The 27,937-nt window shown below is 38.6% G+C and overlaps 1 long non-coding RNA gene across 1 annotated transcript in view; it reads right to left on the bottom strand.

Moving 5' to 3' along the window:
• Window positions 1-17,084: 17,084 nt before the first annotated feature.
• The window catches only part of LOC124613408, a 29,073-nt gene continuing 18,220 nt past the window's right edge, over window positions 17,085-27,937 (bottom strand). The window contains exon 2 of the long non-coding RNA XR_006979635.1: window positions 17,085-19,787. This is a non-coding gene — a long non-coding RNA (uncharacterized LOC124613408). The remainder of the gene's footprint in view (window positions 19,788-27,937) is intronic.

The following is a 27,937-nucleotide window of genomic DNA, read 5'->3' as shown; positions in this document are numbered from 1 at the left end:
TTCAGGTGTTCGTTTTTCCCGCACGCTGTTGGGGAGTGGAATGGTACAGAGATAGTATGATTGTGGTTTTATGAACCCTCTGCCAAGCACTTAAATGTGAATTGCAGAGTAGTCATGTAGATGTAGATGTACAAGATATATCATCAGTCATCAACATTACTGTTAGTGTCGTGTCTTTGGTATGTCTACGGCCCCATTACAGGAGAGGCAGGCACCAGATAGGACTCGGGGTGACTCACTTTTGCCCCTGAGCATTTGGGAACCTAAGTCAGTTGCAAATTCTAACAGAAAGAACAGGGTTCTGCTGCTAGGTAGTTCACATGACTAAGGTCTGGGTTAGCAGTTGCAGGAAGTGTTGGGGTGTGAGTACCAGGTCACCAGCATTGTGAATCCTAGTGGAGGGTTGGCTCAGGTGGCTGTTAACGTAGGGGAGTTATGTAAGAATTTTATGGAAGAGGATCAGGTAGTGATTATGGGTGGAGCTGGGAACAGCCTTAATAGGGACAGGGAGTATGATTTAGGAGGTGACCTGGTGAAGATAGTTGCTCAAACTGGTGGCACGAATGTGCACTTTGTGCTTCTGTTTCAGCGTTATGATCGGCCTCACCTTAATGCTGCTGTTAGGCATTTTAACATGGGGCTGAAGAAGGCACTGATGGTGGAGGGCTTGGCTCACATTGCAATGGTGCCAGTTGAGTCTATCAATAGATCTGGTTTCACTAGGCACGGCCTACTCCTCAATAGGTATGGGAAGGGAAGGTGATAAAGCCTATAGGTGACAGTATAGCGGGTGGTGGAGGGATCACTCATGGGAAAATTGCTGTAGTAGTTGGTGTTAGAGATGCAACTTTTTTAGACTTAAGTCAGCTGATAGGTGTCCCTACTTAAGGGAAGTCTTTCTAACAAAGCAATCCCTTGAAAGGAGGCCAGGCATCCAAGTAGTGAAAGAATTGGCTTATTTCATCAAAATATAAGAGGTTGGATAAAAAAAGCTACTCACCAAGCAGTGGCAGAACACACACATAAAAGAAACATGTAATTGACAAGCTTTTGGAGCTGGTGATTCTCCTTCAGGCAGAAGGGTTGAAAGGAAAGGAAGAGGGATGAAAGAAAAGGACTGGAGAGGTCAAGGAAAACGGGTAGATTTCGGGAAAGTTGCCCTAAACAGCGGGTCAGGGGAGACTTACCTACAAGATGAGAATGAAAGACTGATTGTTGGGGATTGGATCAGAAGAGATTTGAAAACCTGAGAGCTTAAAATTGGAAGACAGGATAATATGCAGACAGAGATTACTCCGTAAACATCACATATGAGTTAGTAAGAGTGAAAAGCTAAGTGCATTATATGGGAGGCGTGCGGTGAAGAGTAGATGGGAAAGACAATGAAAGATGTAGAAAACTAAAACAGAGTAAAGCAAAGAGTAATTACAGTGAAGAAATGCTGAGACGGAAGAAATTAACGTAAATTAAGGTCAAGTGTGTGGTGAGAACCAAGGACATGTAGTGCTAGTTCCCACCAGCAGAGCTCTGAGAAATTGGTGTCTGGGGGAAGGATCAAGATGGTGCATGTGGTGAAACAGGCATCGAGGTCTTGAATATCATATTGTAGAGCATGCTCTGCAACAGGATATTGCGAGTTGCCAGTATACACCCTCTGCCTATGCCCATTCATCCTAATTGATAATTTGGTGGTAGCCATTCCAATGTAGAAGGCCAAACAGATTTTACATAACATTTGGTATATGACATGCGTCATTTTGCAGGTGGCTCTGGCTCTCCCTTTGATAGTATATGTTTTGCCAGTTACATGACTGTTAGAGGTAGTGGTAGGAGTGAAGCTTTAAGTCAGCTGATAGGTATCCCTGCTTAAAGGAAGTCTTTTTAATAAAGCAATCCCTTGAAAGGAGGCCAGGTATTCACGTAGTGAAAGAATTCGCTTATTTTAGAAATATAAGAGGTTGGATAAAAAAATCTACTCACCAAGCAGCGGAAGACCACATACACAAAAAAATCATGTAATTGACAAGCTTTTGGAGCCAGTGATCCTCCTTCAGGCAGAAGGAGGTGCCCGAGGTGTTAAGGAAGGACTGCAGGTCAGTCTGAACCACAGGGATGGGATCTTGATGGCAGACACTGTATGTAGAGGCATCAGACAGATGGCGTAGATCTTCACTAACATACCCCTTTTGGTCAAGTACTACAGTGGTAGATCCTTTGTCTGCTGGAGTCATCAGCTTGCAGCGGGGGACAGTCACAGGGGTAGGAGCCATAGGATAGGGAGATGGGTGCAGAAGGAGCATAGGGTCTGACAAGAATATTGCAGAGATTGGGAGGGCAACGGAAAGCTATTCTAGATGTGGTGGACAAAATTTCAGACAGAATTGTTCTCATTTCAGGGCATGATTTTAGGAAGTCATGGCCCTGTCGAAGTAGTTGATTAATACATTCCAGACCAGGATAATACTGAATCACCAGTGATGTGCTCTGAAGTTATTTTTTAGAGGGACCAGCAGTAGTACCAGGATTTGATTTGATGGCCTTGGAAATCTGTTTTTTTAACTAGGCTGGTGGGGTAATTACATGCAGTGAAGGCTGATGTGAGTATGGTGGTGTATTGCTGTAAAGAGTCTGCATCTGAACAAATACTTTTGCCTCGGATGCCGAGGCTGTGTGGGAGGGAACATCTGAATGGAAAGAATGGCAACTGTCAAAATGTAAGTACTGTTGTTTGTTGGTAGCTTTAATGTGGACAGAAATGTATAGCTGGGCTTCAGTCAGCACAAGATCAACATCAAGGAAAGTGGTATGGGATTTGGAATAGGACCATGTGAAATTTAATTGGGAGAAGGTATCCAGAGATTTGAGGAATTTTAGCAGGTCACTCTCACCCTGAGTCCATATGGTAATGATGTCATCAATGTATATAAACCAAACCAGGGACTGAAGACTTATGGATACCAGGAATGCCCCTTTTAAGTGACCCATGGAAAGGTTGGCATAGGAAGGAGCCATCCTAGTTCCCATGGCTGTACCCCTGATTTGTTTGTATGTCTGCCCCTCAAGGGTGAAGCAGTTGTTGGTAAGTATAAAGTTGATTAAGGTGAGTATTAAGGACGTCATAGGTTTTGAATCAAGTGGTGCTGACTGAGGAAATGTTCAGCAGCAGACAGACCATGTACGTGGGGAATGTTGTTATAGATGGAGATGGCATCAGTGGTGACAAGCAAGGTGTATGGTGGGAGTGGGACAGGCACAGGTTTCAGATGATCTAGAAAATGGTTGGTATCTTTGATGTAGGTGGGGAGTCTTTGTACTATGAGTTGCAGGTGTTGATCAACTAAGGCAGATAAACGTTCAGTGAGTGCTTTGAAGCCAGCAACTATAGGATGGCCAGGATGTTTGGGTTTGTGGATCTTAGGCAGACGGTAAAAGGTGTGGGTGCCTGGTTTGGGTGAGGTGAGAGGTTCTATGGATTGAGGTGTTAGTCCTTGTGAGGTGCCTGAGGTGTTAAGGAAGGACTGCAGGTCAGTCTGAATCACAGGGATGGGACCTTGATGGCAGATGCTGTATGTAGAGGCATCAGACAGATCGTGTAGATCTTCACTAACACACTCTTTTTGGTCAAGTACTACAGCAGTAGATCCTTTGTCTGCTGGGAGGATAATGATGGAGTCATCAGCTTTTAGGGAATGTAGAGCCTGGAGTTCTGGAGAGGACAGGTTAGGGTCATGTTGTAGGAATTTGAAGAAGGGTTGTGAAGCAATGCTGGATGCGAGGAATTCTTGGAAGGCTTGTAAAGGATGATTTTGAGGTAGTGGTAGTAATAGTGGATCAAGTTGGGATTGCGGTCTGAACTGTTGAAGGCAGAGCTCAATGTCAGGATTGCTGTTGGAAAAGTTTTGAGATTGGTTTGCAAAGTGATACTTCCAATGGATATTATGTATGTCCTTCAACAAAGCAGCATGATCAAATGCAGGTTTGGGGTTGAAAGTGAGGCCCTTAGATAATTCAGGAAAGTGCTTTAGATGAGAGGTTAAGGACACTGTACTGTTGTGACTGGTTCTTGGGATTATGGGTTATTCTTGGTCTGGGAGGTAGTGGTGAAGGCTGTGTGATATTAAGGAAGTTGGCAAAGCTTGGTTTGTAGGAGAGGAGTGGTGGTTGACGGTGTGGCTGTTTAGGGAGATGCAGAGGGACAGGAAGGAAAACACCATTGTTCAGATAGTTTAGGAGAAGGTAGGGAGAAAAGGAAAAGAAATAATAATGATATGATGCATTACATTGGCTGCTCCTGTACTCAATGGCTGCTTCTATAGAACCTACTCACTGACTGGCTGCTGTCGTACTGTGGCCAGGAAACCTAAGCACTGATTGGCTGTCGCGTCTCCTTCATCAAAACTGTACTGTAAACCGTTCTTGAGCTCACTGTCAACAGCGAGTGTGGATATATACAAGCTCTATGCACAATGTCAGTAACAAGAAAAAGAAGTATGTAAATTTAAATGCTGAATAAATGAATTGAATATTGGGGGTCTGTTGATATTAATGCCAGTTAAAGTTAACTCAGGATATGTGTATCTTCCAATTTTTTTTCAATTATTATTTCAAAATTTCTTTTTTTAATTATGTAAACAGCAATTATTAATCAGTTTCCATTATATATCACATTTTATTACCTCCTGCCACTATTCAATTGTGACCTTTCAAAGGATAGCACCGAGCGAAATATGAACAGACCTTTCAATTGTTGAGATAAAATTTTTTTTGAGATAAATGATCTATTTTATCATTACAAGAAACTAATGAGGCCTTTGTTGCATTTGTTACATGTCCATGGGGTTGGAACTATTGACAACTTGAAGGAGCAAATTAAAAATTAAATACTCCCTGCAAACGAGATGCACTGGAAATGCAGATTTCAGTGGTTAAGGTAGGAAGCTGCTACACCATATGCCTATACGGCCACGCTTGGCGCCGTGTCTCTTGCAGTAGGTAATCTCTTTTCCTTCCAATTAATATGCTTTACAGAAAGTGCATTTCTATACGAAAGATGAAAATTTGTATAAAGTCAACATTAGAGTGCAAAATAATTCATTCAAATTCTGTAAGGCTGTATCAGAAAATAATCAGGATCAGTAATGACTATGGATATAAATCTGCTTTAATTGAAAAGTACTGATACAAACAAAATCATTTTTTTTTTCTTTTCATAATTTTGCTAAACACTGTTAACAATGGAGTCAAAGGAAATGGCCATTGTTCAAAACTCATTACAAAATGCAATATGCCAAGAGGTCAGAAATCCGAGCTTGGGAACAGTTAAAAGTAACGTGCCAACTCATGAACTGGCCAATGGCTACCAAACAACCAGGCTGGCGTCTCACTACTATAAAATGATGACACTGGTAATATAACTAATCATGATGTCACTTCTATGATGAACAATGAGACAATTTCCCAGTTCTCACTGGGAAACATTTTTTCAAATAGTGAAACTGAAGCGCGCGACAGCGAAAATTCCTTTGGTTATTCGCTCACGACGCCACAAACGCAAGAGCAGGAAACAGTTCGAAAAAGCAATGTAAATACTAGCGACACCCACAATTTGACACAACTCATGCAACTAATAACACAACAGCTTACAAGACAACAGCAATTTCGAGAAAGTTTACACAACAGCTTAAGAGTGTAACAACAGCGGTTGACAAAACATCAAGAAAATATAGGGTGTCAGTTTACACAGCAAAATCAGGCATTTCACAATTTCCATAACAGTATTAGTCAACAGTTCAGTGGGGTGAGCAAAATTATACACACTGAGTTATCAGGTGAACTATCCAGGAAGTTGACAGAGCTCGGTAAACAACTAAAACAAGAAATAATTACCGATATGTCCTGCAATATAAATACATTAACAGAAAAGGTAGCATCCATAGACTGTAAACAGGAACAACTTACAGGTGAGTTTCAAAACCTCAGTGAAGCATATTCTCAAATTCAGGAGACGCAATGCTTTTAAAGAAGTTAAGATTCCTTTACCGGTTATCCACAATATGGGGTTAGCATGTCAAAGAAAATAGCAAAGTTTGCACAATGCAACAACACTTGCTGGCAGTTGCACCTGTCGAGCAAGCACAGTTGCCATGTGCTACCCCACAAGCGAACATAAACATGCCTGTCACTGATGGTGCAGTGTGTTTGTCAACATTACTTGCAGATGAGGGGTTACTTAGGCATTGACAATCCCTGATATTTACTTCTGAAGGGAAAAGAACAAACTCTGTGGTCTTTATCAGAGCATTTCAAAATGTTTTACCTTGTACCTTGACCGAAGCCCAGAAAAATAGACTTGTTGTTGGATACACACAAGGTGATATTCTGCTATGGGCTACGGACATGGCGGAATGTTGCAACTATTATGAACAATTTGAGAGAGCATTTCTGGATAAGTATTGCTCTGAGGCTGTACAAGAGGGGCTCAGACATGAAATATTCAATCCAGCTCCATTCAATGGCAAGTAATGGAAGCTTAAGAGGCTATTTTTAAAGACATCTGAATGAAACCAGATTCTGGATGAACCTGGTATCTCAATTAGACGTGCTGAAAATTTTAAAGAGCCGTCGTCCTGCCCACATTAGGGAAAAACTTATTACCATCCTGGAAAACAACACCAAATACTTTCTATCTGTACTGGACTCAGTAGATTTAATATATGAAGAGAGATCAGTACAACCGAAGCCTGTTAATATGCCAATCACGACACAGAAATTTACAGACCAACAAGTAAACAACAGATTTGTAGTACAACACGAATGGCAACCTTACCCCACACAGTTCTATGGTAATGGTAACGGTAATCACAATGGCAATGGAGAAAGCTGTAAATACAAAGGTGGACAGAAAATAAATGGGCGAAAATTTAGCAAAAACAATTACAATGGGCGAGTAGCGTATGGCCAGCTTGTACAATATGTGCGGGCACAAGCTGCCAGCAATAATCAGCTGATTGCTTGGTGAAGGCAAAACAATAACAGACAACTGCATAACCCACAGACAGCGGAATTCTGCCAGCAAAATAACACACATATGCCGAGGCAGAGGCAAAGAGAATTTCAGTCGAGAGCTTCTCAGGACACTAATTGGCGTAACCAAACACCAATGATCAACATAGTGGAAGTTACGCCTAACCTAGAGAGCGATGCCACCGTTATGATGGAAAACTTGAACCGGTCATGATAGGCCCCCATTCTGTGACCTTGGAGGGGAGTGGGGGCACAAGCTTGATCAATACTTGCTTTATCAGATACGATCAGGGTAGGTATACCCTCTAAGTTGTATATATGTATAATAATATGAGATTTAGGATGCTGGAAAATCACATTGCAGCATTTATGTTGTTAGTTGATAAGGAAATTTTTTTCTTATATGTAAGATTGTGTAAATGATAAGGTGAGTGGATGTAACAAGGAAGATCTTTACATTTATGTGTCTAAAGACGACAATACTGTAAACACATTGCTTTGCCTTGTGCATAGCGCAGTTGTAAATGAATAAACACTTGTGGAACACACGGTAGCATGCACTGCAGTACACAACTCGCCGTGACATTATTGGTAACAGAGCGATGCAGCGCATGAACGTTGGGGAGAAAGCTAGTCAACAAACTGTAAGCATGTACATGCCAGACACAGCTGAAAGTGTTGCAGCACCCAAATCAAAGAAACCCTATGAGCTATGGCCAGCACTAGCATTTTTAAAGCCTATTGAATAAACTGAGACATAGAAAATTGAGGGAGAGTCTATGCCACAACTATGACTATCTACACAATGCACACAAACAAAGATAAGGGATTATATACACAGAAGGGATCCTAAACTATGAAATATTTACTGAAGTTATGCTACTATGTACATTATATCTATATAGTTACAAATTTAAGTATTGAAATTACATGCACTAATTATAATCGAGGGACCAGAAAACTCTTGCTGCAGGTAAACAAGCGAATACAATATAAGTGACAAGCTGAATAAGAGGTCACACCATGCCTATAATATACTTTACCTTTTAGATTTATGAGGTAAGTAGAGACACACGCACACAGTCCTTCACTTGTTACTTGCAAGAAATGTAATAATTTTGAACAATATGGGGAAGGGCATCCACTGAATTTAATTAGAGAATTTAATGATTTGTCTGAAACATGGAATGACAAAGAGAAAATGTAATTTGTGTGAGGTTTTTTGAAGGGGGATGCTTATGCATGGGCAACTCAGGTATTTCATGGTAAAGTTTTGAGAAAGCGTTTGTAGATGAATATTGGTCCAAAGAGAAACAGCAGACTACTTTGAGTGAATTTTGGGGAGGAGAGAAATCTGACTCTAGGAAGGGTACTGTGAAAGGTTTCTGTCAGCTTTGGATAAACAAACTGAAATATTTGGACAAAGAGTTAGATAGTGAATTCATAATTATGGCTTTAGAAACTAAGTTGCCTCAGAAAGTTAGAGAATTGCTTGTACCTGCCCCTATGGGTAATATTAGTGATTTCTTGAATTATGTTGGTAAAGTGGTGAGGGTGAAGTCCTCAGTGGAAGATCGTAGGAGGAATTTTGATGACAATAATCAATCAGAGAGAGAATTTCAGATAAACAGGATGGACAGGACTGACTGCAGTAGAAGTTCAAGGAATGGTTGGGTGGAGGATAGCCAGAATGGGCACAGAAATGGTAGGACAAATTCAAGTAAAAGAAATGGAGGAGATGACTTTAATTCTGGATCAATATTTATTAGATAATAAAGCAATAATGAAATAATAAAACAATGAATAATGTTAGGGTCTTAATGGTTAGGGAGTCTGTCTTTGCAGTAGGGATATTTTTTGGGAATGCACTCCACTACCTAACAGGATAAGAAATGATGTAACATAATGGAGCTGACAGAGGTGGTTGAGTAATGAAAAAGATGAATATATACAAACAAATGTGGGGTAACTGTATTGATAATCTAATTTTGAACTAGGTGACATTGGATACTGTGTATATTGTGTAATTCATGACAGTGCAGCTGGAAATGAGAGATTAACAGAAAGAGCAATATTTACAAGTCATATAATGCTGCATCATTGAGTCTATAGGTTATCTGAAAACTTCTATTTGTGTTCTGAGGAATTATGAGCTTAAACTAGTAATACTGGAGTGAAGAACAATAATTTTGCTGATTAACTGATAACTGTGGTGCTAGTCTGATGTGAAAATTCTGACAGGTCAACTATTTGGTAGCATTTTGTGTGGATTTAATTTTTTGGTTGAATGAGAGTAGTGCTCACAGTTGAGTGGAGAAGTGGGGCAATGATTTGGTACAACTTCCATCCCCTTAATCTTGATTTGAATAGTAATTAAGTTATGTGATGGTGACTAATTTTTTTCATAACTTAATGATTAGTAAATCTATGCTACTGCAGATCTTGAGTTTTTGCAAATGGGAAAGAAACAAAAGTCTTTCAGGTTTAACCAGTTTCAAACAGTTATGACTTAGAGTAACGTTTTGTAGTGTAATGTGTAATTGATTTTCAGATTTTTTCTATTCCCCACCTTTTGTACTATAGTCAATGTTAGTGATAATTATTGTGATGTTATGAGGGCTGTGTAATGTATGTATTTATGAAGTAATGACTATCATTTTTAGTGTGAAACATTTTTCTTAGACGTTTAAGTTAGAAGAAAAAGTAAGTGTGCTAAAGTAGAGTATTTTGTCTAATTTTTTCATGTACTGTGGCGGAGGAGAACCACCTCCAAGGGAACGGATAGCAGTGCCTTTCCTTGCTGACTGCTACTTGGACCTGTTGAATGTGTGGACAACTTGGTGAGAAAGTGTGTTAAAGCTCATTAAAAGAGTAAAAGTGCTTGTGAAAAATACTAAACAGTGAGCGAGGGAAATTTTCTGTCAAAATGTGAACTGCAATGCGCAGTATAATTCAACTAGTGCAACCCTTGAGGATTTGTTATTTGAAGCAAGACAGGACTTGTATCAAGTGATATTTATCTTAGAATGTAGTCTTTGTTTGTTCAAGGAGGACATCATTTATGATGAAGATACCTATTTTTATTAAAAATATAACTTTTAGATATTTTGTGCAATTGTACGATACACTGTACGTAAATAGTTTGTATGGGGATTTTCATATGGCCAGTTCATATAAGTATAAATCTGAAAAAATGTATGTAATGTAGTTTTGATAAGATTTCTTATGTAATATTTTTTTTTGTGTGTTGATTGTTAAACCCCATGTCTGGGGTCACTTGTGGTCACTGAATTGCCCAGTTAGCTATTTGCAATATATATCTGGTCAATCCAATGAGGGGCTGATGTGATGAAGCAAGCTGGGATCTTTTCACTTCCCCTCTTGTTTTGCCATCTGCCTCCTTAAATTCATTTTTTTTCATTTCCGACTAGTTACCATTAACATACATGAGAATAATCCGCATTTTCATAAAAGAGAAGGTTGGCCCTGACTTTTAAAGAATATAACACCAGATCTAATTTTGTGCTTAGTTTTATGTATGTAATTTATTTTACAATTTATTTTCACTAGTTAATATCTTCCATCATAGGATGAAGACAGTAACTGTTTCGTCACTTATATTCTACTGTTGTCTTATAAACAAATATAAATCCTTTAATAATTATAAACATTTGGAGGAACAACTAATAGTATTCTTGAAGGATTTATTTGGCTCTATTCATAAACATGTTAGCAAAGGCTGATCTTAATTAATTCCAAAAAAATTACCAATTTTGTTCAAAGTATTGTTTGCATAACTATATATGTTAATTTCATCAGTTGAACAAATAATTCGGCCTAACTCTTATAGTAGAAGAAACTGTTAAAAAGGTGCAATTGTTCAATGTATTCAGTTAATTTAATGAGTTAAGTTTTAATTGTAATTTCTGTAAATTAAACATCAAACAATGTGTAGTTTCAGTGCCTATTATTGTGATGATATATAAGGGCCTGATTTTTGGTCCCAAGATAGTAAGTCCATGGCCGAATTTCAGACAAGAAATCTGTGTTGGTTAGAACAATAACAATGCAACAACTTAACTGTGAAATAAGTATTACACCAATAAGCCGTGTGTTAAAGTAATGACTGTGTCTGCTCAATTTATTTGAAAGACTGTAAAATGTGTGGTTAGGTTTTTACTGCTCGTAGATGTTCAACAGTAATCTATTGTAGCAGTAAGTTGATGTTTGCCTGCAAACTATTAAAGAGGCTTGTCGAAAGTTAAACAATAGTGAACTGGCCAAATAACTGTGTAATATTGAGGGGTTATGAACAGTGAAAGTAAAGAACTGTGAAACGCAAATGTGCACCTGTCAGCTACATCATTTAAAGTAGTGAGTGTTGAACTTCTGCCCCCATTTTTCATCCAGTATAGCAATGCAGTATGTTGACACAGAGGACAATCAACCAAGAAATAAAGCAGGCGAATGTTGCAGTCTCCTTTACAGATGAACAGCACTTTCCTAAAACTCTCCCAATAAACTGAAGTCAGTCATTTGCCTTCCCCACTACAATCCTTACATGCTCATTGCATTCCATGTCACTTTGCGACATTATGCCCAGATATTTAAACACCACCCGACTGAGTCAAGTAACACACCACTAATGCTGTATTCGAACGGTATGGGATTGTTTTCCCTACTCACTTACATTAGCTTACATTTTTCTACATTTAGAGCTAGCTGCCACACTTCCTTGGGGCACTCCTCATGATACCCTTGTCTCTGATGAACACTTACCATCAAAGACAATGTACTGGGTCCTATTACTTAAGAAATCTTTGATCCACTAAAGCCAGTAACAGGGATAATGAATGTATACAAAGAAGGTCAGCATGCACTGTGTCAGGTTTGTTTGACCTAGGGAAGAGGGTGCTGAAAAACCTGAATTGTCAGATGCTTGAAAACAGACGCCATCTGCCCCACAAAATCCTAGTAGCAAAGTTTTGAGAACCAGTCTTAAGCGAAGAATCTAGGATATGCTGTTACTATCCATGTATTGCCCTGGTAGGTGCTAGTAAGAGAAATCTAGTCTAATTACACCAGACACAGAAGCATTTAATCAGTCTTTCTTTGTGCACTCCATTCACAAATGATATGGAAAGAAATACTAATATCTGGTACAATTACAAGTGCACTTCATCATACACTCCACAGATGTTTGCACTGCATAGATGTAGGTGAACCTTTCAAGGCAGATGCTTTATTAGTTACAATAAAATAATTCCTATAGTTATCAAAGCAAGAAGAGTAACAAAAGCTACAGTTTTTTGTAAGTATACTTTACAGGAATATCTTGCACTGGGTTCTTCTGTCTGTTGATGTATAACATGAGTCATTCCATTTCACTGAAAGCTCTTCTTCTTCTTCATGAGGTTTGCAAAGCATTGTGTATGAATGAATAATAAAGAACATTATGGTAGACCTCTCATATCCATTTTGATAATCATCTACAATATTAGTAAAATGTTTTTTAAACTTGTTACTGACATAACATATTCAGAATGAATAAATCTGAAGACTGATTTGAACAGCACAGCACTGTGTGGTCAGTGACGTAAAAGATATATGTTTGTGGGGTCACATGTGCACACCAATATTCACTGTAATTATTTAATGGACAAATGCATGCATCATTCATTTGTCCTTCATTCATTCATTCATTCATCCATCCATCCATCCATCATGTTCCATAGATTCCAACAAGAAAGTAGATCTCTCTGGGATGCGGAAGGAGTCAAGATATACAGGTACATCAACAGAAAACTGGCAACTTGTAGAAATTTAATCTGAATACTATACTAAAAATAAACTAACACTATATTGTTTAATAGTATTTGTGCTTAAGTCAGCTAAAGATAAGACAGTAATCAAGAAGGAAAGATGCTGCTTCCTCAATTGTATGAACAGTTACTAGCTGTAATAACAACTGCCGTTTTTCTTCTATTAGTGGCTTAATATTCAGTTCACCAGCAGTAAATTCATATTTTTGAAGGAAAATAGTTACATGCACATGTAAAAAACAAATGCCTGCTTATAGTACACTACTACTTGTGCTACTGTTACTTGCCATTTTGGCAACAGGGATTTTCAATCCTTTAATCTAGGTGACCAGATAATGTGTAGCTGTGATTAATGAGGTATATTTTTAATATTCTTTTCCAGCTGTTTCAGATTTCCAAATAAGAATGTGATTGTTTCATGTGAGCATACCATAAAGAGTGAAACCACCCAAACATAATATCTTTTTGGAAGAAAGAGCCACTGCAGAAGAAGTTAGGAGGAAGAAGACATTGTTGTTGTCCAGGTGAATAAAGACAGCACCACAGTTGTAATGGATACCATGCAACATGAATTATAAACAGCTGATTTTTGAGTGATCCCATTTCCAAATAACTTAAAAAGTGATTTGATGGGGAAGATTATTAAGGAGATTTGCACCTCAATCCAAGACTCCAGAACTGATTATGACACAGCCAGGGACTCATCACTGAAGACCTGGTAGCACCAAGAATTTATGGAATGCATAATATCCATAAAGAAAGCTGCCCCTTGAGGCCTATAGTTAATGACTCACCTACCAACAATCTGGCAAAATATCTCACTAGAAAGCTATGTCCCCTTGTGGGACACACAGAATCATATGTGAAGGATTTAACTCACTAAATTCACCTTACACAGGACCAGCGAATCTTTCTTCACCAATACCAATGAAAGAGACTATCAGCAGCACTCAAGACAAAACACCACATGATATCAGTGACCTTGTGTGGTTATGTTTACTGTCAACAACCTATGTCACCTGGCACAGCAAATATTATGAACAAATGGATGAAATAAAAATGGGAACCCCCCCTCCTGCTCTCCCCTCTCTTCAACGGCAGTAGACATCTTTTCCAAGCATTTGAGCAAACTGCTTTAATCTCCACACAGTTGGCTGCAATACATCGACTACACAATCATCATTTGGTCTCATGGAGAAGCAGAGCTGCATAAGTTCCATCAGCATATTAATAACCTGTATAAGAACATCCAGTTCACAGTACAGCAAGAAATTAGTGATGTGATTCTATTCCTGAATGTGGGAGTTGTGATATAATTTTGTAATTGATTATCAGTTATTGAAGTGAAATCTGTTGCAACATCTAGCGACATATGCACTGACTATAACTTAAACAGGTATCATGTTAGCTCTACTTTTTTATACATAAGAGATGTTTATAACAACAGCACAACACTGCTGACTGCTTGCTGATTCCATAGATACCACACAATCCTTCTGAAACTGTATTTTAGATTTCCTATGAAAAATCTATATTTCAAATGCTGAAATCAGTTAAATTCATTACTCCATATTTTGCTACCATAAACTGAGGATCTGTAACAACTGAAGATCACAGTCGGATAACAGGTTTCATGGGGCCCTACTCACTTGGCTAATTCGAAAATTGTGTCACATACTGACAAGAGAACTTATGGTACAATCTTGAAATTGTCATGGTGCCGAAATGTTGTAACAAATATGTTTGAAGAGGCCATGTGTAGAATCACAAATTATTATTATTATTATTATTATTTTATTTTATTTATTTTTTTGGGGGGGGGGGCCTCTTGGTGATTGGTTCCTATTTGAGCTAGGAATAGCCATTTGAACCATTCTTACTGTAGCTATGTTACAGTAATTAAGCAAGGTTTTAACAACACACTTGAGCTTGCACCTAGCAAAATTGCATAAACTGATTAATTTCTTTTGCAAAAGTTAATTAGGCTGAAATTAATGCTCAGCTAATGACATCATTTGTATGTGCACCATTCAGATTTTATGTGAAAAAAAAAAAAAAGTTTTTCTGGGAGGTTTTGAAGCACATCTCTTCTACACTTTAAACTTGTATGAACTGGATCAACTTTTACACTAAGGTAGGTATATGGACAAGGTCAAAACGATTTTTTTTAAATTCAGTAATCTTTACCCATTGTTGAGCTACATGTACAAAGGGCATTCAAAAAGTTGTGCACAGTTTTGTCTATTTTTTTTTATTTTTTTCAGCAGGAGAGTGAAATATTATGTGAACATACTTGGAACATTTAGCTAGATTTGGTGTATAAAAGTATTTTCTTTTATTTACAGGTGAGTCACAATGGACCGTGAAGTAGATGTCAGGTTGCGACAATGGTTGGTGATGGAGTTCCTCTTCACGACTGGCATGACTCTGCCACATTGATTCACAGGAAGTTGCTCCCTTTTTTATGGGAAGGGCACAGTGGATCGCAGCAGTATCCAGCAGTGGGTGCAGAGGTTTAAAGAAGGTGATTTCTCTCGATTGGTCTACCGCATCCAAGATGCGGTAGACCATCGACGGCAGTGAGTGATGTGAATAAGGAGGCCATTGATCAATCATGGAGTTCCTCTTCACGACTGGCATGACTCTGCCACATCGATTCACAGGAAGTTGCTCCCTTTTTTATGGGAAGGGCACAGTGGATCGCAGCAGTATCCAGCAGTGGGTGCAGAGGTTTAAAGAAGGTGATTTCTCTCGATTGGTCTACCGCATCCAAGATGCGGTAGACCATCGACGGCAGTGAGTGATGTGAATAAGGAGGCCATTGATCAATCATCCAAAATGACATACGTGTGATGACATGCCATCAAGACCACGTTCCATCAAGACACACAGACCACAGCTTCAGCATCAGCTCACCAGAGTACACCATGACAATGCCAAACCCCCATACAGCCCTTATGACACAGGAGACAATCAGGAAAATGGGTTGGAAAATTGTTCCTCATCCGCCCTAGAGCCCAGGCTTGGCTCCGTCTGAATTTTACCTCTTCGGTCATCTGATAGTGAGAAAGACCTTATTTCCTGTGTCAAGCGATGGTGTAAAAGACCATTCCTAGAATTTTACCAAAGTGCATTTACATCATGGAAAGAACATTGGGCCAGAAGTGTCACAGCTGATGGAGGCTACATTGAGTAGGCTCAATGTGTAGCTAAATGTTGCAAGTATGTTCACAAAAAATTTCATTCTCCTCCTGCAAAACATAAAAAAATTAGAGCTGACTATGCAAAACTTTTTGAACACCCTTTGTAACATATAAAATTTGTTCTTATGTGAATATAATGTACAGAAAACAGTTTAAAGTGAACAATACAAATAAAAAATGCACTTTTATGATGAAACTGAAAACTTGCTTTCAAAAATCTAGCTCCATTCTGGTCTTATGTGCAAAAACGCAAATTTTTGTGAGTTTCTTTATGTGCACGACTTCTATGTTTCAAACTTGTGCGGATCGGTTCAAATTTTGTAAAAAGGTAGACAGTTACATGTAATTTAGACAAAAATATTTAGTTAATAGTCATCCTGTTGTTTTATGAAAGCTTTATCCATTGCTGTGATATAGCAGTCATAAGTTGCACATGAAATGCATATAAAACCAATTTTACATGAACTGCTTGTGCTGAGATGGGTTAAAGTGATAACATATTATAATGAGAAATATATTCTTACAGTAATTACAAGAAATGTTTGCGAAAATCTTTCATTGTTCAGGTTTTAAGTGCAAAAGAACATGCATTTGCACACGAAATTGTGTTTCACCACAATTTATTGCATTTTAAGTGCTGCATTTTGATATGATATATAAAAAAAAGATTATTACAGTTAATTACCATTTCATTGTTTATAAGTTAAAGATTTTAACCACTGGTGGCTTTATATCATTGATAAATTTTTGGATGTGCAAAACACTGCATGTACTACACAAGAATTATGCCCAGTCCTGTACAAAATGGTACAAGCGACAGTTGGGTAAGTTGACGACGTTAAGGTATATTGTGATTTTTCTGGCCTTTACTTTGAAGTCAAATAGTTTATTTATGGCAAATCAATTACTTCATGTATTCCCTTTAGATTTGAGTGCTTAAGTATTTCCTGAAACTAAAGATTTTTTTTGTCAACTTACCCTACAGGAGAGGCAAGATGACTTTGGGGTATGGGTAAGATGACAAAATGAAATTTCATTTAGAAAACAAAGACATTTTATTGATGATTATCTATTTTTCACAAAAGTCACAAATATAACACTTTTTACTTTCTGTAATTTAAGCCCATACGTAGAGCATGAGCCCACTCTTTGCATCAGGAACACTGAGACCACATTTCTGTTTTTCCAACCTCATCACAAAGGATGCTGTCTCTTTCATCAACATAATTGGAAACACGGTCAGTGTACTCAATTTCATTGGATGTGTCTGAAGATGATTTGCAGAAGTCTATTCTAGGATCCTCTCTTTGTTTCACTTCAAAACCTCTGCTGAATGCAAGTTTACGTTTAGGACCTTCGTTCATATTTTTTTCTTTTGCATTTGCATTCTCTCTCAATTTTTTTACATCTCTTCATTTTTCTTTCTTCTTCCTGTTGTTCTATTTTCTTTGTCTCTTTTCTTCCAGAGCTATTTTCGTGGACGTGCTAGTTATGGGTAGATATGGCAACTTATTTCTTTGTTCTTTTGCGCCTCCTTTAGGAGGAGCTTGAGGTAACAGAGGTAAAGCGCAGCTAGATGTGGAGTTAGGTGTATGTGAGGGCACTGATAATTCACCAAGTTCTGCTTGCGGTAATGGAGATAAAATAGAAGTAGGTATAGGGTTAGATGAAGACCCTGGTAGAGGTTCTGCTTGGGATAACAAGGGTAAAATAGGGCTAGTAGTAGAGTTAGATGAATGACCTTGCAGTGCATCAAATTCTGCAGTTGGGTTTGCTGACATACCAGGTAGAGCACCTGTGTTGGTTGAATTTTCATTGATAGGAGTGTCCATTGTTAGCGATGCTGTGAAGTCTTCATCATTAATTTCTCAGTTCCTGTGTCTATAATGGCCTTGATTGCATTGTTTAAAGATGCAGCTTTGTTAAAGATAATGTTGAAAAAGCTTGCAATGACTTGTATTGTTATTACTTGGTCTGGATGATTAGCAAGATAAATCAGTACAAGCTCTACTATAGGTTGTCTTCAGAGGTCTGTAAAATAACACATCCAAAGTTTGCAATCCGTGTCTTGTGTGCAATGGGAAACCTAGGAGAGTTATGAAATTATCTCTGCAGAGGGTAATGGCTCTCAAAGTGAGATGTGAAGTATGATTATCCAGAAACAAAAAGATTGGATATCTTTGTGACGGTATTACTTATTTAATGAAATGCTCCACCTATTTTACAAAGCCCTGAAGCATGCCAGATTCATGGCCAACTCCAACAAATTCAGGTGAAGCACCATCAACCCTTTAAATGCTCTGGACGTATTAATGCACATGCCTTTGTACCTGTCCCTGTGTGCTCTGAATGCATTTACGCATGCCACCAGTCCTTCTACCTGGTACTCTGAACATGCCTATGTGTAGACATGTTCAGAGTGCCAGGTGAAGGACTGGTGGTGCGCGTAAACACGTTCAGAGCACACAGGCATAGATACAAAGGCGCACGCGTTAACACGTCCACAGCAGTTAAAGGATTAAGACATGCTAGCTGCATTTGCGCTGTACCCGCCCCACTGATGAGTTTTATTATTTGCGTAGTTCGGCTCTGTCTTATTGTTGACTAAATTTGTCAAGTGAAAGAGGGTACGGTGCAGCTGATGAAGAAAATGTCGCCTATGGTGATCATTCATCAGTAACTGACGCTGTCTGACTGCTTCTCGTAACAACTCTTATTCAGAACTCCTTTTTTACAATAGTTACAGCAATTTATTTCTGATACCTATGTACAGTCGGCTCTTGAGGTACCGCCTACTGCGTTACCAGCCATTAAATTGCTTCTTCCTGCTTTCGCTGTTACAGACAAAGTTCCTCATTATACATTCTTCGTTTTTTTTTCTCCGAAGTCCAACAACCGCCTCGGAGTATCACGCTGCCGTGACTCTGGACCTCCATGGAGCGATGTCATCAGCCTCACTGTGTTTGCTGCATGGTGGCCTGCTACTTGCCGCATCAAGGAAAGTCCGCGCCAGTTGCTGGCTCGGTGTTTGAATTATCTGCACATATAAAAACCAAATACTTCCGCAGTATTTATGCACATAACTAACAAATCCTAATCCGCAACTCAATTTTATCATTTAATTAGAATTTGTGCTAGGCCAGGGGCGATAGATGGCACATGCAACAGACCACTTGTTGTCTGTTACACCACACACATTCTGACCCTAAGATAAATAAAAAGTGGAGGTACGAACTGACTGTGACACTAACACAGCAAGCAATGCTAATACTTGTTCCCCACTCAGCAGAGGAAACCTTTCCTACCTTTCCTTTGCCATCAGAGCTTGATGCTGGTGGTACCTTTGTGGGAACTGTTGAAAATCCTGTCTCATCAACATTAAAGGTCTTGCAGGGCTCAAATTTGCATTTTGTTCCTATTTCTCTGCGTAAATTAGAAAATCCCTCTAAATTCACGTAACTAAATGCAGCCAATCTAGCTCCCAACATAAGTTCTGGTATACAAACAGAAAATTAAAAATGTGTCATGAAATTTTGAATAAAATCTTTCCCTGCCATCTTTTTAGCTTTGCTGAATCAATGCTCTTTATTCTTAAATTCAGCATAATGGTAAACAACTTGAGTGAAGTCAAACCTTGTCAGTTCAAAAGCTCTTCTGTCTGAATCGATGGCATATTGCCCAAATTCTTGTAATCATGATTAAATGTATTTATAAACCTGGCTGCATTCTGCGGCAAATCCTGAAATAAAAGAAGCATTCTGAATTATTAGGTCTACAATGAGATTTTTGAAAACTTAAATAACAAAGACTTTATTTTAATTTTATTTTTAATGAAAAATAAATAGATAAAATACAAATTTAAAATGAGATTTTCAAATATATTTAAATATGAATACAACCATAACTTACTTCATCAGTATGTTTTTTTACATAGTAATGTAAAGTAGCTTAAGGAAAGTTGAACTTCCTACTGCCAGCATTAACAGTAGTCACATTTCTTACAAGCCGCATCGCCTTTTCGTTGACTCCTTGCTGCATTTCTGTCAATCTGTCTTCCTTACATTCATTTTCCCCATATTTATTAGTTAGCATGTGATCAAATTGACATGGTTACACAATAACAAAGGGATTAGAAGCATGGCAACAGAGAGAGGTAGGAAAGATGATGAATTCGTCACCTTAGCCTCTGCATAATTCACCATTTTAACCACAGTCAACATTTTGGATACAGACTTAACATGCACAAAGTCTTACAGAATAATTTCATTGAACTGTTATTAAAGAATCAATATATCTATAAGACTTAACAGGAATCAACTATTATTCATTAATATAACAGAATTACTTACATGAAATTTATTTAAACCATAGGAAAAATTGTTACAAAAACAGCATCCACTACCAAGCCTCTGTTCTCAATAAAACAAAATGACCAAGTGTGAATAGTTCAATAGACATGCCTGCAGAGCATATTAAGGAAACAATAGCATAGTACACATAGCACCACCTGTAGGGTTGAGAAATTCAAAATTCATCATCTTAGGCTCCTCATCAACTTACCCAATCTTCACCTGCCTTCTGAGCAAACGTTTAAAAGCTTTATCAGTGTCGATGCAGAAAATTATACTACCCCAAAAATTGCTATAAAAATAATTGTCAGAAAAGGTCACCTCATCTGACCAATAGAAACTGTTTTACTGCATTTTCTTCAAAAACTAGTATGCTATCTTGTAAAAAAAATTTTTTCGAGCGAAACAAGCTTAAGTTCGTCAATTTTCATACAGGACTAAAAAGTTGATAATGTTTTGTTGCACTTACACTGTTTCACAGTTGTTCTGCTTATTTCAGTCAATCATACACATTCTTAATTCGGATTGGTTATTACAACATTTTGCGCAAAAATATTCACGTATGTTTTTCTAGTGGCAGTTTGTTAATTTTCAGTTTTTATTATTGTATACTTTAAATAAACAATGTCAAGAATTTTAAGATAAGAGATAATAACAAGATGTATGCTTTTCCATAATTTATAGTTGTTGCATGAATCATGCAGCTTGTGATATAGTATGCTTTTATGTAAGTATATCTAAGTAATGTGGTAGTATAAGAAGTGTATCTATTTAATATGAACATAATAGAGGGAAACATTCCACGTGGGAAAAATATATCTAAAAAGAAAGTAATGTTCACAGTCAACATTAACACACAAATTTATCTGGGAAAAACTTGAAGCCTAGGGTTTTAGCACATAATTCTAGTCTTCTTACTGTTAGTTGCAGTTAACATGCAGTTATCTTGAGTCTAAAAGATGAACAAAAGACTGAACAATCATCCACAAAAAGAGAGCACCAGGCAGGGTTCCTGACTGTGGTCACTCTACTATTGATGGCTGTTGCAAAAAGAGAACACTTAACACATTCATCCAAGGGACATCTTTCTCCTGAGTATCTTGATGTGAGTGTGCACTACCAACCCTGTGGTCAGAAAGGAACTACACTTTAATTGAAAGATGACCTGGGAAGCTCCATTCATGCATTTAGTCAGATGAAATTGTATCTTCATGTAGTGTCATTGTCCTTTTCAATATACAAAAATTCCCATTAGTTGCTGTCTGCAAAAAATAAATATGTAAGTAAGTAAAAACCCTCTTGCATAACAGACTCAAGGAGTGTTAGATTGTCAGGTGTAGAATGCTATTTACAGAATCCACACTAAATGTGAATGAGAAGCTTTCTGCTTTCTAGAGTCCACACTAACAGGCTGTTGATCATTTGTTCCAGTGTTTTCCCTATACAAATGGCAATTCTACCCAGCAACAACTACTGAAGCTGTTGCAGTCCTTCCTTCCCAGGCTTCAGTAAGCGGATCATTGTTTTCCTCCAAGAAGCAATATATATTCTCATTATTTAAATGTTCCAACATATAGTGTCTATGTTTGGCTCTTGTGTCTCAATTGAAAGCTTTACATAGTTCATTCTTTAACTCCTCTATCTAAAAGGGCTGTTTGTTCTCTTCATTGTTACTGGACTTAAGGTCCAACCATGTTCCCTCAGCAACAGAGGGTGGACAACAATATGGAAACACCAAAAACACCTTACATTTACATATACATCTACACTCTGCAAACCACTGTGACATGCATGGCAGAGGGTACAACCTGTTGTACCAGTTATTAGGCTTTCTTGCTGTTCCTTTGACGCACAAAAGACAGGAAGAATGACTGTTTGACTGCTACTGTGTGAACTATAATTATTCTAATCTTATCCTCGTGTTCCCTTTGTGAGTGATACATAGAGGGTTGTAGTAGATTCCTAGAGTAATCCTTTAAAGCTAGTTCTTGAAATTTTGCTAGTAGACTTTCTTGGGATAGATTACGTCTATCTTAAAGAGTCTTCTTGTTCAGTTCCTTCATATCTCTGTGACACTCTCCCACAGATTAAACAAACCTGTGACCATTTGTGCTGCTCTTCTCTATGTACATTCAGTATCCCCCGTTCTCCTATCTGTTACAGGTCCCACACACTTGAGCAATATTCTAGAACTGGTCACACAAGTGAATTGTAAGCAATCTCCTTTGTAGACTGATTGCTCTTCCCCAGTATTCTACCAATAAACCATAGACTACCACCTATTTTACCCATGACTGAAGCTAAGATATCATTCCGCTTCATGTCCCTACTACAAAGCATTACACCCACATATTTGTACGAGTTGGCCAATCCCAACAGTGACTCATTGACATTATAGTCATAGGATATCACATTTTTTCATTCTGTGAAGTGCACAATTTTACATTTCTGAACATTTAAAACAAGTTGCTAATCTTTGCACCACACTGAAATCTTATCAAGATCTGACTGAATGTTTATGTAGCTTCTTTTAGACAGTGCTTCATTATAGACAACTGCATCATCTGTAAAAAGCCTGATTTTATTATTAATATTGTCTGCAAGGGTCCCAACACACTTCTGTGGGACATACCTGAAGTTACTTCTACATCTGATGATGACTCTCTATTCAAGATAACGTGCTATGCCCTCCCTACCAAAAAGTCTTCAATCGATTTACAAATTTCACTTGATACCCCATATGATCATACTCTTGACAATAAGCATAGGCATGGTACTGAGTCCAATTCTTTTCAGAAATCAAGAAATACTGCATCTACCTGGTTGCCTTGATCCAAAGCTTTCAGTATGTCATGTGAGAAAAGTGTGAGTTGAATTTCACATGATTGATGTTTTCAAAATCCTTGCCAGCTGGCATTGAGAAGGTTATTCTGTTCAAGACATCTAATTATGTTTGAGCTCAGAATATGTTCTAAGATTCCACAACAAACTGATGTCAAGGATACAGGATGGTAGTTTTATGGATCACTTCTACTATGCTTCTTGTAGACAGGTGTGATCTGTACCTTTTTCCAAGAACTGGGCATGGTCTTTTGTTCAAGGGATCTACAATAGATTATAGTCCAGAAAAGGTGCTGACTCAGCCACAAATTCAGTATAGAATTTGACAGGGGTTCCATCAGAGCCTGGAGCTTCATTCTATTTTAATGATTTCAGCTGTTTCTCAACACCACTGACACTAACACTTATTTCACTCACCTTTTCAGAGATTTGAGAATTAAATTGGGGCAATTCCCCTGGGTTTTCCTTTGTAAAGGAACATTTGAAAATGGAGTTAAGCATTTCAGCTTTTGCTTTGCTACCCTCAATTTTAGGGACTGGACACTAACTTTGGTGCCATTAACAATCTTTAGACATGACCAGAATTTCTTTGGGTTTTGTGAAAAATCATTAGATAGTATTCTGCTACAGGAGTCACTGAAGGCTTTACACATTGCTCACTTGACACCCAAATGCATTTCACTCAGCATATCTGTAGTTCTATGTTTTGTTTTACACTTATTAAGCAGTAATCCTCCCACAGGTGAGAACCTCAAAATCCTTATCGTAAACTGCTGAAGCATTTGCAATGAAGTGCCAGAGAGTGAAGCGCTCATGAAAAGCAATGAAGCTCACATAATACTATATACAGAAGGCTGGATGAAACTTGAAACTGATAGCAGTGAGGTTTTTGGGGAACATTTAAATATATATCAAAAGGACAGGTAAATGGGAAATGGAGCTGGTATATTTGTCGCAGTGGACAAGAAACTCAAATCCACCGAGGTATAAATTGAAGCTGCATGTGAGATTGTTTGGGCAAGACTCAGTAACAGGGGTGAGCATAAAATGATGATTGGATCCTACTGTCGTCCACCAGACTCACTGGCTGATGTAACCAAAAACTTTAGAGAAAACCTCAGTTCACTTATATGTAAGTTCCACAATCATATTGCAGTCATAAGTGCATACTTTAATCATCCAACAATTAATTGGGAAATTACATTTTTGTTAGTGGCATGAAAAGACATCCTGCAAAATGTTACCAAATGCCTTCTCTGAAAACTAGCTAGAACAGACAGTTAGGAGCCCCATGCATGATAGAAATATATTAGATTTAATGGCAACAAGTAGATGCGATCTCTTTGAGGATGTCCACATCAAAACTTGTATCAGTTACCATGACACGGCTGTGACAACAATGATGACCAAAGTACAGAGAACAACTAAAACAAATAGAATGATACACTATGTGATAAAATGTATCTGGACGCCTGGCTGAAAATGACTTACAAGTTCATGGCACCCTCCATCAGTAATGCTAGAATTCAGTATGGTGTTGGTCCACCCTTAGCCTTGATGACAGCTTCCACTCCCGCAGGCATATGTATCAGTTACCATGACACGGCTGTGACAACAATAATGACCAAAGTACAGAGAACAACTAAAACAAATAGAATGATACACTATGTGATAAAATGTATCTGGACACCTGGCTGAAAATGAATTACAAGTTCATGGCGCCCTCCATCAGTAATGCTAGAATTCAGTATGGTGTTGGTCCACCCTTAGCCTTGATGACAGCTTCCACTCCCGCAGGCATATGTTCGATCAGGTGCTGTAAGGTTTCTTGGGGAATGGCAGCCATTTCCTCATGGAGTGCTACACTGAGGAGAGGTATCAATGGCAGTCAGTGAGGTCTGGCGTGAAGTTGGCGTTCCAAAACATCCCAGAGGTGTTCTATAGGATTGAGGTCAGGACTCTGTGCAGGCCAGCCCATTACAGGTATGTTATTGTTGTGTAACCACTCCACCACAGGCCATGCATTATGAACAGGTGCTCGATCGCACAGAAAGACTCAATTGCCATCCCCGAATTGACGCAATTGCCATCCCCGAATTGCTCTTCAACAGTGGGAAGCAAAAAGGTGCTTAAAACATCAATGTAGGCCTGCGCTGTGATAGTGCTACACAAAACAACATGAGGTGCAAGCCTCCTCCATGAAAAACATGACCCACACCATAACATCACTGCCTCCGAATTGTACTGTTGACACTACACACGCTGGCAGATGACGTTCATCAGGCAATTGCCATACCCACACCCTGCCATCTGATCGCAACATTGTACACTGTGATTCGTCACTCCACACAATGTTTTCCCACTGTTCAGTTGTCCAATGTTTACACTTCTTACACCAAGCGATGCATATCTGGGATTTACCGGCGTGATGTGTGGCTAATGAGCAGCCGTTCGACTGTGAAATCAAAGTTTTCTCACCTCTTGCCTAGCTGTCTTTGTACTTGCAGTGGATCCTGATGCAGTTTGGAATTCCTGTGTGATAGTCTGGATAGATGTCTGCCTATTACACATTACGACTGTCTCCAAGTGTCAGCAGTCTCTGTCAGTCAACAGACAAGATAGACCTAGACGCTTTTGTGCTGTACGTGTCCCTTCATGTTTCACTATCACATTGGAAACAGTGGACCTAGGGATATTTAGGAGTGTGGAAATCTCGTGTACAGACATGACACCTAATCACCTGACCACGTTCGAAGTCCGTGAGTTCCACGGAGCACCCCATTCCGCCCTCTAATGATGTCTAATGACTACTGAGGCCACTGATATGCAGTACCTGACAGTAGGTGGCAGCACAATGCACCTAATATGAAAAAGTATGTTTTTAGGGGTGTCTGGGTACTTTTGATCACATAGAGGACAGGAGCATGGAGAGGAACTCAGACTCAAGTTTAAAAGAATGCCTGTAAACTGAAGGGGGATTGCTGCTATCATCTGCAGTAGGACATTAAGCAGAAAGAGTGGTGACAAGCAATAATGTGTATCATACCTGAATCCGAATGCAGGACCTCCTGCTTACTAGGCATGTGTGCCATCCAGGACACAGTGTTATCGTAACTGCGCCTGCCTAGTAAGCAGGAAATCCTAGGTTCAAATCCTGGTCCAGTGCAAATTTTTGCTCATCGCCACTGATTCCACTTCATCTCCCGCTGCAGCTGATAGCAGTGATCCCCCTCCAGTTTACATATAATGTTTCACAGCTGCAGGATCTGCATAGTGTCTGTTTTTTCGAATGAACAGACACCATGCATTCAAATAATTTAAAAGAATAGTTGACCATGCACTGGATAGATATGTATCCAGTAGAAAAGTTCATAAAGGAAGGTATCCTCCATGGTATACAGTCACTGTAAAGAAACTTATAAAGAAGCAGAGATTACTGTATAATACTTTGTAGGTGTAAAACAAAATGAAACGTGTTTGGCTGTCAAGAGAGCAATGTGTGATACCTTCACTGACTACCATAGGAGAATACTGTCACATGATCTTTCACAGAACCCAAAGAAATGCTGATCATACGTAAAGGCTGTTAGTGGCACCAGTGAATGCGACAGGAACTGAAATTGAGGCTAGCAAAGCAAAGGCTGAAATGCTTAACTCTGTTTTCAAATGTTCCTTCACAATGGAAGACCCAGGAAAACTGCCCCAATTCTATCATCATACCACTGAAAAGATGAATGAAATAAGTATTAGTGTCAGTGGTGTTGAGAAACAGCTGAAATTGTTAAAACTGAACAAAGCTCCAGGCCCCGGTGGAATCCCTGTCAGATTCTATACTTGGAATCCCTGTCAGAATTTGTGGTTGAGTTAGCCCTTTTTCATACTATAGTCTATTGTAGATTCCTCAAACTAAAAACTATGCTCAGTTCTTGGAAAAAGGCACAGGTCACACCCATCTACAAGAAGCATAGTAGAAGTGATCCACAAAACTACCATCCAGAATCCTTGACATCAATTTGTTGTAGAATCTTATAACATATACTAAGCTCAAACATAATGAGGTACCTTGAACAGAATGACCTTCTCAATGCCAACCAGCAGAAATTCGAAAACATCCATCATGTGAAACCCAACTCACACTTTTCTCACATGACATACTGAAAGCTTTGGATCAAGTCAACCAGGTACACACAGCATTTCTTGATTTCCGAAAAGTGTTTGACTTAGTACCACACCTATGCTTATTGTCAAAAGTATGATCAAGTGGAGTATCAAGTGAAATTTGTGAGGGGATGAGGACTTTTTGGTGTGGAGGACAAAGTATGTTTTCTTGAATGGTCAGTCATTGTCAGATGTAGAAATAACTTCATGTGTGCCCCACGGAAGTGTGTTGGGACCCTTGCTGTTCATATTGCATGTTAATGACCTTGCAGAGAATATTAATATCAAAATCAGCCTTTTTGCAGTTGATGCCATTATTTATAATGAAGTACTATCTGAAAGAAGCTGCATAAATATGCAGTCGGATCCTGATAAGATTTCAACATGTTGCAGTGATTGGCATCTTGCTCTAAATGTTCAGAAATGGTAAATTTTGCACTTCACAAAATGAAGAAAGGTATGACTATAATATCAATAAGACACTGTTGGAAGTGGCCAACTCATACAAATAACTGTCTGTTCAGTCATGGGTAAAGCAGGT

This window comes from Schistocerca americana, chromosome 1, assembly GCF_021461395.2.
Source record: "Schistocerca americana isolate TAMUIC-IGC-003095 chromosome 1, iqSchAmer2.1, whole genome shotgun sequence".
NCBI classification, from domain to species: domain Eukaryota; kingdom Metazoa; phylum Arthropoda; class Insecta; order Orthoptera; family Acrididae; genus Schistocerca; species Schistocerca americana.
Note: the sequence above shows the minus strand (reverse complement) of the source record. Positions and strands in the feature narration are given on the sequence as shown.